The sequence below is a fragment of the Xenopus laevis genome, chromosome 3S (genome assembly GCF_017654675.1).
Source record: "Xenopus laevis strain J_2021 chromosome 3S, Xenopus_laevis_v10.1, whole genome shotgun sequence".
NCBI lineage: Eukaryota > Metazoa > Chordata > Amphibia > Anura > Pipidae > Xenopus > Xenopus laevis.
The window spans coordinates 7,390,067-7,405,755 of record NC_054376.1 but is presented as its reverse complement, the minus strand read 5'-3'; the positions used below and the strand labels follow the sequence as shown (position 1 = coordinate 7,405,755).

The following is a 15,689-nucleotide window of genomic DNA, read 5'->3' as shown; positions in this document are numbered from 1 at the left end:
CGGGGAGATTAGTCTCCCCGAAGAAGAGTTTGTCTCTGGGCGACTAATCTCCCCGAATCTGAGTGTGTCTCTGCCCTTAATGAAAGAACTGTGGGCTAGAATAAGCGAAGTAGCATTGCTGATGAGGATTTGCATCGTTTTAAACCTGTCTCTGCAGTTCCAGTTAACACTACAAACCAGCAGGTAGCATTTACTGGTGTGCTGATTGAAAGCAAACATCTAATTGGTTACAGGTTAATAGACCTACCTGTTTTTAAATTACCAATGAACTTAATACTAATATTGTAGGTTAGGGAGTGAATTAAGGCAGGAGTGCCCATCCTTTACTAATGTGAGGTCTACTTTTAGTGATGTTGTGCCATCCATAAAAGCATAGTCAGCATTCTGTTCCATGGAAAATATTACTTAAATGTTGATATATGAGAAAATGCAAATTGCTATATTTAACAAATAACTATTTCTTATGTAACCTTAATGTAATAAATATCTGAATGAAAAGCATGAGACAGGAGGGGGATTTAGACAAGCCGTTTGTTGGCAGTGTCTTGAGATCTACTGATCATCAGCTAAAGGTCTACTGGTAGATCCCGATCTACCTTTTGGGCACCCCTGTATTAAGGCATTGCCACTCAGCCTTGTATCCAACTGGTATCATTATAGTAGGAATTACCTTTAGTCAGCCCAGTTCACCTCTAAATATATGTTGTGGCCTTCAAAGTTTTGCCCTGGACCTTACCTCACTGTACATGACTGTGCCTGAGTAATGTGCTGGATTCCTTTATTGATGGTCACTGGGAAGAATGAATGATGGGCACATTTAGCTACTACTACTACTACTTTCTTTAGGAAACAAGTGAGATGCATGACCTTCCCCCTTGCTCCGAACCACATGCTCCCAGCAACTCTCCTGCTGCAACCTGTAAGCACATGCCTCCCTTCTGAAGTTGGAAGCACATAATTGGTCTTACTGCAAATAATCAGCCTAGGGCAACCAAGGAACTGGATGAATGGCAAGACCATTATAAAGGGTCAAAGAATCAGACACAAAAATGTGTACTTTCAAGTTTTTGGCAGTGTAAGTTTATTGTGTGATGGCCATATATGCTGCCAATAAACCAAGCAAGCTAGAAGAGTCTAATGGCAGTAGTAGGTGGCTGATTCCGCCTTGTGTCTTCGTGTAATTAGTGAGCAAAAATCAGACTGAGTCCCCAATTACTGACTAGATTACTAGGAAAGCTCTGCAGACTCACTGGCATAGAATGCAACCCTAGTCTTAATATTCACCAGTATTCCATATTTACCCAATTAATATCTTATCCGCTTTAGCAACACAGTGCACAGGCCAAATAAGTAACTCTGTGAGTACCTGAACAGGCAGTGCTTGAAGACCAACATTTTTATGGTTGCACAAAACCATGACCTATTTTGCACACATATACTAAAACTAACCAATTGTCTCGCTAGAAAAGCTGCACCAAGAGATTAAGGTGCCCAAGGCCTTGGATGACAACTTTGCTCCTTCTTCTGACACTGGCTATTGCTACTGTCAGTCTACAACCCCCTCACCAGCTTATGTTCCCTAGCCTTCCAGTCCACCACCACCTGGCTACTTGCTGCCGGCCACTTACCCCCATTACTACTGCAAAGGGCTCAGTTTGACGTCAATGGAACAGCGCAAATTAGAACCCCTCGTGTTGTGCTCAGTGCACCTGCCTACCCTTAGTTCTGGCCATGGTTTCTGGTATAAGTTCCCTAGTTTTGATACCTGAAACAGAACTTGGATCATGGTAAGATTTTAGTGATGGAGTGACTTATAGCAGTCATACATGGGCCTGTGTATGAGGCCCACACGGTGGTCCTTTCAGACTGATTTTTGAGCAAAAATCACATAAAAGCAAGGACCACATTCACTCATTAATGTGGTCCTCTCTCCACTGACCTGCTTTCAGCCCAACATGAGCCCAACTTAATGTGGTCATATCAAGGAAAGATCCTGTTGGGACAGCTTTAAAGACAAACTTGCTTTCTGTTGCATCATGACATAATACTGGAATAAGAAACTATTTATTCCTTATTATTAGATGTAAGTCATTAAATGTAAGACTCATTGATCATTCAATGGCAGACACTAGTTCCTATAGGATTTTGGTACATGCAAGCCATGCTATCTGCACTAGTATCTGTCATATGTAGTGCGACGCCATTCAACTGGGAATGTGAGAAGAATGGAATTTTGATTGCCATGGAGAGAACACTGGTGGCCAAAACAACTTAATGTTCTGTTACCATCCATCCCTATCAATAAAATGATAAAACGTTCACTTGCTAAGCTAATAAAACATCAGCCATTTGGCAACTATAATTGGCTGCACTAAGCTTATCCTTTTGCAGTACACAATTTAGATAATCTGATTAGTTTGAGAAGAAAGTAAAGTTGAACAGATAACGCATTTCTTAGCAGCATTTCCAGCAGGCCTGAACTTGAGAGTGAAATTAAATAGGGGATTCTATGTGAGTCAGACATACTAAGTGTGGAGGGACTTGACTTGCTCCAGGGAAATGGCAACTTCAGTTATCCAAATGCTCAGGTATCAGAGTCAGGTGGGATTTCAAAACTCTGTTTAGTGACAATATTATGTTTACATTGGAAATAACCTGGAATAGCAGCATAAATTAGAGGTTTCCGTTTGAGACTCTACCAGAAATAGCAAGGTTCTAAGGTCACCATAGAAACACGTCTTGTAAACATGTATATATATGTACTTTATGGGGCAAATTCACTAGCCTACGAAAATTCGCCAGTGACGGCTTCGCACACAGCGCAACACTTCGCCAGGCGTAGATTCACCAAGACAACGATAAATCACTAAAATCCGAAGTTGCGTCCAGAGTGCCGAACGCTGGTGAAGTTGTGCTGGCGTTACTTCGGCAAGCAAAGCAAAGTTGCGCTAGCGTTGCCTTATTTGCATACGGCAAGAAGTTAAAGTTGAATGGACGTATATGTTGCAGCAAATACATTACACTACACAAGTCCAGGGAACCTTAATAAAATAAAATAAAGTTGTTATATTGCCCTACACATGAGCCCAGTGTATAGTTTATGTGCCATATGTTAGGAAATGTAGGGGGGAAGCCGGGTACCCCAAAAAAAATTAAGCTCTTTTTCAGCCTATCACCATGAAAAAGGAAAAGACACCAGCATTTTTTGGGACTTAGAAAAATTTCCAACTATTTTTTTAGGAATTCGTATCTACTCTATTGCACTTCGCCTGTCTGATCTGGCAAAGGCAAATCTGGCGCAAGAGGTAACGTTCAGTAAAATCCACATCTTAGAATATTTGCATAGTTACGTCCATTCGCCAGAGCGCAAATTTGCCAGGCTATCTCCTTCGCTAGCGAAGTTACGCCAGCGACCGTTAGTAAATCGGCGAAGTACCAAAATGATGTCACGCTAGCGAATTTTCACCGCGTTAGTCACTTAAATTTCCCCCAAAATGTTCAGGATTGAGCACATCTCAGACACGCAAGTGCCTATAAACTGGTTGTGTCCAGTCTGACATTATGTCGCTGGATATTTACCTGTCCTTTGATCCTTTGCCCTTTGATAGTATATTCCCTAATCTACATTTACTTCTTTACTCCAACACTTTTGAAAAGAAACTCCTTTCCTGAATGTAGACCATGCCCCTGGGCTAAAGAAAATGACATTTCGGGTGGGACTCCATTAACAAGCACTTTGGGGAGGGTCTGAGGATAAGTCAAATGACCTTGTTTAGGGCATGTTCCTATTGATCCTAACTTCCAAAATAAATCCTGATCAGGCTGTAGCTCCAGGGTTCCCATAAGAAGAATAGAGTGTAGGTGTCAGTCGCACCCTGAAACTACAGAGGAAGCAGATCCTACGGCTGTGGGGGGCCCAGGAGGTATAGGGGCCCTAATACATATACAGTTTCAATAAATATTGGTAAAACAGATCAACCTCTAGACATTTTGGGGGCTTGAAAAATAATTTGCTTTGGGGCCAAGTGATATCGAGTTACGTCCCTGCTGAACACATATTGTATAATACAATAATAAACAGTTCAACAGGCAGAATTTGGGTGGAACCATATAGGTGTGGTATAGGTGGTCTATTTCCACTTCATCTGAATTAGCCAAACAGGCATTTAATGTAGAGATTATAAGATTATAAAGATTTCAGGCTAATCTGATTGACCTGGTATGTTAGTCGAAACTGCCCACCCAGATCTGGTACTCTACTAACGAGAAATATTTTGAGGTTATTAATTCCCAAGTGATACCCACCTTCTATGGGGACCACAGTGGAAAGGGATCCTGGTCCTGGATAGTGTTCTGTGAAAAGCTCACATTAGAGCTCTCCAACCCTTTGAACCCATGAGCAACATTCAGATGTTAAAGGAGTTGGGGAGCAACGCGCAATGAAAAATGTTCTTGGGGTGCCAAATAAGTGACCATTGGCCATTTGGTAGCCCCTATGTGGACTGTCAACCTACTTGAGACTCTGTTTGGCAGAATATGTGGTTTTTATGCAACAAAAACTTGCCTCCAAGTCAGTAATTCAAAAATAAGTGCTTGGTTTGAGGCCACTGGGAGCAACATCCGAAGGGGTTGGTGAACAACGTGTTGCTGATAAGTCACTGGTTGGGAATCACTGCATTACAGTATCCAGTTACCAGATACAGATATGGGATCCGTTATCTAGAAACCCTTGATCCATGAAGGCCATCTCTCAAAGTCTCGATTCTAATCAAATTTAATCAACCCAAAAAAAATGTAAAAATGATTTCCTTTTTTGCTGTAATAATAAAACAGTACCTTGTATATATATATAGAGAGAGAGAGAGAGATTATTTATATATATATATATTTATATATTTATATATATATATATATCAGATATAATATAATCCTTATTTGGTGGCAACACAATCCTATTGGGTTTAATCAATGTTTACATTATTTTTTGGTTGACTTAAGTAATGGAAATCCAAATTACAGAAAAAAAAAATTGTTAATCCGAAATCCCCAGGTGTGGGTCACAGTATTGTATTAAACCTTTACCCTATTCAGCTTCCCTACCTAAAGTGGGTTGCGTGAGCACATTGATCCTTCCTGCCATCGTTTATTGTACAGCAAATATTTGTTCAGTATTTGTAGAAAGGAAATACCTCTTATTCTTTATTCACTAAACCCATTGCTCATGGTTAAGAACCCCTGGCACCCATGTTATTGTAAGATCTTTGAAGTGTGGGAGAAGCCAGCGTAGAAAACCTTTCCTCCACTTCTACATCGAGGGCCCACGGGAGGAAATGAGAGAATGTATGAATTTAGGAGGTGCAGGGAGTTGTCAGGGATGCGATGACTAATAAGCTACTGTGCCGAACTTGGAGCAAGCTGAGACCTTAACTGGGACAGGAGAAGTTATTTGCATATGTCTTTTGCTTTGATTTCCTTGATATATTTTTTATTTACACAATGCACACACAAAGTGGCGTAACTTGCGGTCGCCACCCCCCTCCAAACTTAAGTCCCCCATCTGCTCTCTTCTTGCTCACCTGCTCGATGAGGCATGCACATAAATTTTATATTAGGCTAGAGCAGGGTCCCCCAACCTTTTTTTTTACCCATGAGCCACATCAGTGTCGGACTGGCCCATCGGGATACCAGGAAAACTCCCAGTGGGCTCAGGTGTCAGTGGCCCCTCATGCTGCTAAACATTTGGCCTATTTCATGGCCATTCCCTATTTCTATGAGAACAAAGAGGCTAAATAGATGGAATAATAGATTATAGTGTGTAAAGAAAAGAGACTAGGAGAATAGAGGTTGAGTGAGGAAAGGAAGAATAATAGTACTGAGAGTGGCCCCTTGTCTAAGGTTTTTTTAGTGGGCCCCTGGTCTAAGGTTTTTGGGTGGGCCACTGGTCTAAGGATTTCGGGTGGGCCCCTGGTCTAAGGTTTTTGGATGGGCCCCCAGTGTCCCTATTTCTATGAGAACAAAGAGGCTAAATAGATGGAATAATAGATTATAGTATGTAAAGAAAAGAGACTAGGAGAATAGAGATTGAGTGAGGAGAGGAAGAATAATAGTACTGAGAGTGGCCCCTGGTCTAAGGTTTTTTTAGTGGGCCCCTGGTCTAAGATTTTTGGGTGGGCCACTGGTCTAAGGTTTTTGGGTGGGCCTGTGGTCTAAGGTTTTTGATAGGGCCCCTGGTGTTCCGGTCCGACATTAAGCCACATTCAAATGTAAAAAGAGTTGGGGAGCAACAGCAATAGCTGTCATTGGCTATTTGGTAGCCCCTATATGGACTGGCAGCCTACAGGAGGGTCTGTTTGGCAGTATAAATGTTTTTTATGCAACCAAAACTTTCATCCAAGGCCTGGGATTCAAAAATAAGCTCCTGCTTTGAGGCCACTGGGAGTAACATCCAAGCGGTTGGTGAGAGTAGCATGTTGCTCAAGAGCCACTGGTTGAGGATCATTGGGCTAGAGAATCCACTGGCAGGATTTTAGGGGCGGCATGCTGCCCAACCATACCCACATGGGTTCAGAAACATTGCGCATATGCATGAGATACGATAGTTTTTTTTAAATTTCCTGTGTGTCAATCCCCATTGCTCTGGTGAAAACGATAAATGATGATGAAGGATGAAAATTTGAGCAAATAAAAGGGACGGGACAGGGACGATGAATGACAGCGGGCCTAGAGAGGCTTTCTATGTAAATCTGACCCTACCCCTGCCTTCCCACCGGCTAGAATGTAAATCACCGGTGGGATGGCACTCGGAGCAATTCGTTCTCTGAAGTTGCTTCATGAGGAAACTTCAGGCGACTTCGGAAAATTAATCCCTCCAAGTGGCACTCCGCTGGCAATTTACATTTTAGCCGACGGGAAGGCAGGGGAGGCAGTTCGGGGAGATTAGTCGCCCTGAAGAAGAGGAGATTTGACGTCGGGCGACTAATCTCCCCGAATCTGCCTGTGTGTCCTGACCCTAAAGTGCCTTGAATAAATAGGACCATTATCAAAAGGTGGTCAAAAAGGGTGCATCAATTGATGCTGCAGACCTGGTAGGAATTGGGTGATCCAGAATATAAAAACAGTCATGCTGTTTCAAGCTGATGCACAATTTAATCATAAAGGTATGGGACCTGTTATTCAGAATGCTCAGGACCTGGGGTTTTCTGGATCTTTCTGTAATTTGGATCTTCATACCTTAAGTCTACTAGAAAAACGTGTAAGCATTAAATAAATCCAATAGGCTGGTTTTGCTTCCAATAAAGATTAAATATATCTTAGTTGGGATCAAGTACAAGGTCCTGTCTTATTATTACATTGAAAAAGGAAATCACTTCAAAAAAATGTAGATTTGGATAAAATATCATATATGGGAGAAAGCCTTTCCATAATTCTGAGCTTTCTGGATATTGGGTTTCCAGATAATGGATCCCATACCTGTATACAAACAGATTACAGTTCAGTGTCAGTGTTGAGGATACCAACAATAATTTTCTGGTAAGGCCTATATTATCGGGTTTGTCTACTGCAGACCTTGAGAAAAGGTACCAGTTATACTGATTTCGATGGTTACACTTACCGGTACTCATTTAGGCCCACAATTATCAGGCACTTAAAATCCTAGCCGTAAAAAAAAAAATTATAATAATAAATATCTACATATAAAACACTCTTAAATTCAATGAAACCTGGTTATTAAAAGCTTATAAAACATTTCTGCTGAACAAGCAGTTGTACAGAAAACCATAATAGAGCGAGATTTCAACAACCAAAATAAAGATTATCATGGGTAGTTAGGTAGGTGCAGTATATTGATGATGTCCCAGTTTTGGCTGCTGAACTACAGTTCCCATTATGCTTTAGGCCAGTTCTGGCCAGGTGGCAACCCTTATTGCACACGACACACGTGCAAAATAAACCAGCCTATCAGTTAGTGCAACTAGCGGAAGAGGTTGTTTAGTAGTAATAATTAACAATAAGCGGTGTCATGGTTTCCGTATTTCCATATCCTTTGTCTTATAGAGTAGAAAGGGGCCGGTGCTTGGAACTTGAGCTGAGCAACTTGCTGATAAAAGAGAAACAAAATAAGGTATAACGAGAGGATTATCTCTTCTGCTTATTGACACAAGCCGGTGGTGTGAGTTTAGTAAGACCCAAGAACATGTGGCCCCACCACTAGGAACACCTTCTTTCTCCCCCTCCCTTGTTCCACAGCTCAAGGTTTTTGTTCTGCCCTTTGAATCTATGTTGGTTTTCTACTGACCAAATTCAACCCCCCCCCCACCCCAAACACACACATTGTTCCAAAGGCCGAGATAAAGGGGTATTCACACACTGATCTCTATAATGACATTTTAATTGAACCATTCAAAGGGGATTTATCTCGCTGGCAGACTTCAGGCCTTGAATACAACTTCCAACTGGGGTGATTAGTTATTATTGCTCTGCTCTTCATTTCCAAAGTATATGATAACAGGTAATAGTGGTGTTGATTCAACCAGATATAATTCTCTTAATGCTTGAGACTAAAACGTAGAATCTCACCCTGTGGGGATGTCAAAGTTGGAGCAATCTAGTTGTTGCTGAACTTTAGCTCCCATACTGTGAATGATGGTGCAGTATAGAAACAGCTGTGGACTACTTTTAGGAACGTATATGTGTAATTAAAGCTGTTGTCCAGACAAAGTCAGCAGATAAATGACCCTCCCAACAGCCTTCCTGATAGACATCTTATATCTAATGGGCCTCTTGTCACCATTATGATCCAATTCTTGGACTGGGAACCAGTCAAACATCAGATCATCGAGGCCAAAAGCAAGATGGGAGTTGCTGGATCTCTGTACCTTAATGGTCGGATCTGAATTGTCACCAGCTATCCAACACTTGGGGTCTTGGGGTTGTTCAACTTTTAGTATGATGTAGAGAGTGACATCCTGGGACAATTTGCATTTGGCCTTCGATTTTTATTATTTGTGGTTTTTGAGTTACAGTATGTGGCTTCTTATTCAACAACTTTCTACTTTGCAATTTCATCCATCTGGTAGCTAGGGTCCAAATTCCCATGATGATGATTTGAAGAAAAGTTTGGAATATGAATAAATGATGAATTATACAGGGAACTCTGAGTATCACTCATGTATTATAAGGGATAATGTACCCCCTACTGTAAATGATAAGGATATTAGAAGTCACTGAGGGGTTCTGTGACCATATAAAGGCACAAGGCTGCAGGCTGAGTTATACAGGGAACTCTGAGTATCACTCATGTATTATAAGGGATAATGAACCCCCTACTGTAAATGATAAGGATATTAGAAGTCACTGAGGGGTTCTGTGACCATATAAAGGCACAAGGCTGCAGGCTGAGTTATACAGGGAACTCTGAGTATCACTCATGTATTATAAGGGATAATGTACCCCCTACTGTAAATGATAAGGATATTAGAAGTCACTGAGGGGTTCTGTGACCATATAAAGGCACAAGGCTGCAGGCTGAGTTATACAGGGAACTCTGAGTATCACTCATGTATTATAAGGGATAATGTACCCCCTACTGTAAATGATAAGGATATTAGAAGTCACTGAGAGGTTGTTCTGTGACCATATAAAGGCACAAGGCTGCAGGCTGAGTTATACAGGGAACTCTGAGTATCACTCATGTATTATAAGGGATAATGTACCCCCAACTGTAACTGATAAGGATATTAGAGGTCACTGAGGGGTTGTTCTGTGACCATATAAAGGCACAAGGCTGCAGGCTGAGTTGTACAGGGAACTCTGAGTATCACTCGTGTATTATAAGGGATAATGTACCCCCTACTGTAAATGATAAGGATATTAGAAGTCACTGAGGGGTTGTTCTGTGACCATATAAAGGCACAAGGCTGCAGGCTGAGTTATACATGGAACTCTGAGTATCACTCATGTATTATAAGGGATAATGTACCCCTACTGTAAATGATAAGGATATTAGAAGTCACTGAGGGGTTGTTCTGTGACCATATAAAGACACAAGGCTGCAGGCTGAGTTATACAGGGAACTCTGAGTATCACTCATGTATTATAAGGGATAATGTACCCCCTACTGTAAATGATAAGGATATTAGAAGTCACTGAGGGTTGTTCTGTGACCATATAAAGGCACAAGGCTGCAGGCTGAGTTATACAGGGAACTCTGAGTATCACTCATGTATTATAAGGGATAATGTACCCCCTACTGTAAATGATAAGGATATTAGAAGTCACTGAGGGGTTATGTGACCATATAAAGGCACAAGGCTGCAGGCTGAGTTATACAGGGAACTCTGAGTATCACTCATGTATTATAAGGGATAATGTACCCCCTACTGTAAATGATAAGCATATTAGAGGTCACTGAGGGGTTGTTCTGTGACCATATAAGGGAACAAGACAGGTCAGGGAATTCCAAGAAGATTTCTAATATTGAACAAATTTAAGTCGTATCATTAATCACTAATTATAAATGGTGATATGGCTCCTGCCATGAGGCAAGATGAGAACCTCGCCTCGGGCAGCAGCGAGCAGACAGTTACAAGGGGCGGCAAAAAGCCTCCTCTTGCAACTTTAAGAGCCGAATTTCCGGGTTTTAACTCCGAATTATGGCTCCGCTATTGCCTTCATTGCACTAACGATGTTGCCCCCCTTTGACCTGCCCCAATGCTGATTTTTAAGCGCAGAGCAGGAGAGGGGGGGGGCAGCAACTGGGCCCCAGGATCACCCCTGAACATAAACATAATATAATAAAACATTATACAGGATTGCAGCAGCACGAATCATTAACAGATTTTCCTTTGTTTGTGCTTTGGGAAATGTACATTATACTCCTGTGCCTTTAAGTTGAGTACATTGCTTGTGAATATGACACCGGCATCTTTTGCAAAATGTCTTTTATAAGTTCCTTTCTTTGCTTCAGAGGCAATTGGAATCTTTATGTTTAAGCCCTTTCCCAGGGAAACCTGATTACAAATAATCTAGTGCCATTGGCTTCCATGCATCGTACAAACTGTACAAAAGCCTTTGGCAACTCTCACAAGCTTAATTTTCTGCCCTATCATTATCTGTGCTCCTACAGTTGTCATGTCAGCTCATAATCCTTAGAGCAAATCCATCTTTTTATTTGCATCCTCTCGTAAATTCTCCACTGATTTTGGAAACGACACAGCGTTTCTTCTCATTTCTTATGTCTCAACACCATGTGATCCGTCCCATAACTGATTTAACCCCCTCGCCTCTACTATGCCAAAGCTAGCGATCTAACGAGATACTGATATTTCAGGCACCTCCTAATTACCAGGTTCATTTTACAAAATTTGGCAGGTTATGAAAGTTTGAACATATTTCTGTGTTTTTTTTTCAGTTATTACAGTTTTGCTAATAAGTGAATTGCCCTTTAAGCTGTGAGCCTAACTTCTCCTAAGAGACCTGTTATCTTACATTGTTACAATTGCTTATCTCAAAATTGTTACAAAAGTATTTTATCTGCAGCTGTGGCTGTTCTGGGCTCTCTGCCAAAAGCCAATTAAATTAGAAACTTTGTTTCTTTTTCTGGCTGTTCAGTGCAGAGAAAATCGGGACTTTCCAGTACAAACGAGGGACTGCGGGTTAAGCTGTCAAAAGAGGGACTGTCCCAATAAAAACGGGACAGTTGGGAGATATGGGTTGGTTCTTAAAGGGATTCTGTCATGATTTTTATTATTTTTATTAATTCACTCTTCAATATAAAATTTCATCTCAGGTCATTTTGCCTGGTCATGTGCTTTCAGAAAGAGCCAGCACTTTAGGATGGAACTGCTTTCTGGCAGGCTGTTGTTTCTCCTACTCAATGTAAATTAATGTGTCTCAGTGGGACCTGGATTTTACTATTGATGTTGTTCTTATATCTACCCGGGAGCTGTTATCTTGTGTTAGGGAGCTGCTATCTGGTTACCTTCCCATTGTTCTGTTGTTAGGCTGCTGGGGGGGAAAAGGGAGGGGGGTGACATCACTCCAACTTGCAGTACAGCAGTAAAGAGTGACTGAAGTTTATCAGAGCACAAGTCACATGACTGGGGCAGCTGGGAAACTGACAATATGTCTAGCCCCATGTCAGATTTCAAAATGAAATATAAAAAAATCTATTTGCTCTTTTATAAAATAGATTTCAGTGCAGAATTCTGCTGGAGCAGCACTATTAACTGATGTGTTTTTTTTAAAAAAAACATGTTTTCCATGACAGTATCCCTTTAAGCTGAATTTGTATGTAAGTTGAAACATATACATTTACTTAAAGTTAAATGCAACTTAGAGAGATGCTTGTCTTAACATAGTATTTATTTTTACCTTTCTGTGCTCTGCAGAACTCATGCCAGAGGGGATTAGGGCAGGTGGTTTATTAAAGCTAAATGCTAAAGGCCAAGCAAATCACAGCACATTACTGTAATCAGGGCCGTAACTTTGGGTAGGCAGAAGAGGCACGTGCCTAGGGCGCAAAGGCAGAGGGGCACCAGGCACATACATCTTCTGACGCCATCGCCTGCTCGGACCCTTGTTCCCTTAACCTGCCGCAGTTCTAAATAGCGAGTGTCCTTGACTCTTTCCGCATGCGCACTTACGTTGCTTCGGGTCTTCCGCGCAAGCGCACTCACGCATCCTCGCCGCGAATGGTGGGGAGGCAAAGTAGACGGCTCCCGGCCAACTTGGCCTGGCGCTGACTATAATGACCTACTTCTGTAAGTATGAGTTGTATGTAAGTCGGGTGTATGTAACTTGAGTTCCATTATCCAAAAAGACCAGCAACGCCGGGACTTTTGTGCAAAGATAGAAATATTTTATTTCTGTGAGCATATATATTTATATAGGCTGTATATTTGCTTACATAAATACAATATTTCTATTCTTGTACAAAAATCCCGGTGTTGCTGGTCTTTTTGGATAATGTATGATATTTTACCTTGCACCTGGGCATACATTGGAAGTGGTGTGCCATCCTCCGGTTTCGCATATATATATATAGTGCCAACATCTTTGGAACTCCGCCGCAGTGGAGCTTATAATCTAAGGTTGATACCTTAGAATTGAGAAAGCCAGCTGTTTGACTGGTAAATCCACTGGTAAATCCAGTTAATTTGACTTTTTTCTACAGATATACCATTCTTTCTTTCAGGATATTTGGATTATTCGAAGTTGCTGCTGAGAGCAACCAATATCTTCTCTCTCTCTATTTATTTGCATCGTTAAATAAACACGTTTGATTCACTGCATATGGAGTGCGGGTCCTTCTGCTATGTTATATATATACTGTATATCTCTACCAATGTGTTACTCAGTCCCTGCCCCAGTGGAGCTTACAGTCTAAGTTCCCTTCACACACAGCCCACGCACACTGGAATCCGTAACCAGTATGAATAAATAAGAATAACTTAAGCCATGCACGGGAAAAACAATAAACTTTAACTAGAATTTGCATATGTTTTCCTTATATAAATTAAAATACTCACAGACGTATTTCTTTTTAAATGAGCAAGCTGAATTTGTGCCCAGTTGGCAGACATTAAAATATTTTGGCTTCATAGTCAGCATGAATCCCAGCTATACATTTGATGCGTGCGTGCGTTCCCTTTACAGACACACAAACTTATTTCATTCACCATTGTTGGAGGACTGCAGGATATATCAGTACATGGTGCCATGCATGCGGAGACCATTTATGTACCACTGAGTTTATTAACACAATCAAGAACCGTTCTAGATGCTTCAACTATAGACTTTATACTCGGTGTCCAAGAAGCACAGAAGATGATAGCTGACCAAGCTTCCCATGACTATATGCACAAGCATTCTTATGATCTATGGTTCTGGAATAAACAATGCTCCAATATCCGCGCTGATGGATGGTGGGATAATCTCATTAGAAAACATCTTGTACTCGCCATTGGCACCAAGAAGCCAATGCCACTTTATAGAACATAGGGTTCTTAAATAAAACAAGGCACTAATATCAGTGCAAGTGCTGATGGACACTATCATCTGAACATCTTGTAGTCTTGTATGCTAATTCATTCCAACAAATTACTGGACTGAATCGGCACAAAGAGTAAAAGACTAGCACGGCAATAACCAGCATTTTCACCTTGTGCTGTGTGCAATTGCAGCTTATATACAACTTATCCAACTCTTTCACTTCTTTCCACACACTTTGAAGCTTTCAAACCCTACCCTTTCTCTGCCTAATGCCTGATTTACAACTGTTCCCTTCCTCCAGCAGAAACATCACTTTTAACACAGCAACGAGGTAGAAGAGGTGCGGATAAACGTACCTGCCAGCCAGTTGCCCTTTCCTTGGAGAAACTCAGAACTTTTGTGTATCCAGTAGAACGTTCCTGTCTAACCTAAGGTGCAGGAAAATCCAATGCTCCATATTCCTCCCGTATGGAATTCTGCTTTTTAGTAAGAGTGAGTGCAGTAATATCTGCCCCAGGTGAAGGCAAAAAGTGCACGCTAGAAAGAGAAAAAAGAAAAAGGTGTGACTTGGAAGCACGGCTCCTGTCAGACAGGCTGGGGGAGAGAAGAAAGAGGAGGAGGAGGAGGAGGAGGAGGGAGCTTCTCTCTCCCAAGGTGAGGGATTGTGACAGTGCCAAATCCTAGATCTGCATGCTGATAGGTATATTCACTGCTGAAAGTAGAGTGGGGGGAGCAGGCTGCATTGTTTCTCTTGCAATCCCAAATTTCCACTTTGGATTTAGGGTTTTTAAAGTTATTTCTGCAGGTCCACAAGGAAGAAGAATATTCTGCCACTGGACCTATTGCCCAATTGTCCAGATATACCTGGTCCATAGGTGATTCTGTATCACGTAAAGCAAACTGCACTAAAATGCCCTTTAATGTCCAGTAATGTAAAACATCTCCCTCTTGGCTGGGCTGGGGATTCTGAAAGTTCCAGTTCCACAAAAGGCATACGAAGTGCTTGGCTTCCATGTGTTCAGTGTGATCCCATTTATACATGTAACATCTGCAAGATATCGGCAGTGAGTGTAGAGCGGGGTGTCCCCAACCTTTTATTTTTATCAGTGATACAAATTTAAAAATATTTGAGGAGCAACACAAGCATGAAAATAGTTCCTGTGATTGGCTATTTGGTAGCCCCTATGTGGACTGGCAGCCTGCGGGAGGCTCTGATTGGCAGGACTCTTGGTTTTTAAGCAATAAAACTTGCCTCCAAGCCAAAAATTAAAAAAAAAGCACCTGCTTTGAGGCTTCTGGGAGCAACTTCCAAGGGGTGGGAGAGCAACATGTTGCTCAAGGGCCACTGGTTGGGGAATACCGGTGCAGAGAATGAGCCTTACAATGATGGGAAGCTGTAGGAATTATATAAATCAATAATGCCCAGCCTGCAGCCCTCCAGCTGTTATTGAACTATAACTCCTAGCAGTGGGGACATAGATTGGATTTAACTAACGAATATTATAAAATACATTACATTTGTTTACATAATATAATATGCTCTTTGTACAATACAATGCCAGAAGCCCAGGGCGAATGCCCTCTCTGCCCAACCCTAAAATCAGGGCAAATATATTTATAACCAGAATGATTTTATTGAATCTATTAGTGATAAGTGAATTTTTCACCATCAAATTTTTTCTGCAAAACAGCTGCAA

At 41.4% G+C, this 15,689-nt stretch overlaps 1 protein-coding gene across 1 annotated transcript in view; it reads right to left on the bottom strand.

The window, feature by feature from the left end:
- Positions 1 to 14,602, bottom strand: part of fat2.S (FAT atypical cadherin 2 S homeolog) — a 96,259-nt gene extending 81,657 nt beyond the window's left edge. Inside the window, exon 1 of the mRNA XM_018254858.2 lies at positions 14,349 to 14,602. The gene's annotated coding sequence lies outside the window, so the exon portion shown is untranslated. The remainder of the gene's footprint in view (positions 1 to 14,348) is intronic.
- Positions 14,603 to 15,689: the final 1,087 nt, after the last annotated feature.